The sequence below is a fragment of the Penaeus monodon genome, chromosome 28 (assembly GCF_015228065.2).
Source record: "Penaeus monodon isolate SGIC_2016 chromosome 28, NSTDA_Pmon_1, whole genome shotgun sequence".
Classification (NCBI taxonomy): Eukaryota; Metazoa; Arthropoda; class Malacostraca; order Decapoda; family Penaeidae; genus Penaeus; species Penaeus monodon.
In genome coordinates this window covers 11518892-11519333 of record NC_051413.1, presented here as the reverse complement: position 1 = coordinate 11519333, position 442 = coordinate 11518892, and positions in this window count along the sequence as shown.

Sequence of the window (442 nt, the reverse complement as noted above, 5' to 3'; positions counted from 1 at the left end):
TGCAAATGGGATATTGTGACAAAAACACATTTTGCTGGGTTTTGGATAACTCTGCCAGGCCCAACTCGCTAGTTTTTATCTAGTATTTGGGTTTCTCCATCCACAAATTCAGCACATACCCGTTTCACAGTCACATTTTGTGCCTGGAACTAAAAATGAGATATTTCCGTCGTGTCGCACAAATCTATTTTTTTAATATCTGGAAATGTTCATTTTTGTGTATGTGGGAAACAGCGTGGAATATTTAAAGAGAAAAAAAGAAAACATATGCCAATATGGATTTGGTAAATCAGCGTCCTGCAGCAGCAGCCCAAACGGCTCAAAAACAATGAATAAAAAGATGTTCTAGTGAGACAATAACTGCTGACGACGAACGAACACGGATGGGGCGGATGTGAAGGTATTCCAGTGCGAAAGTACAGTTTTCCATATAGACAGTTGA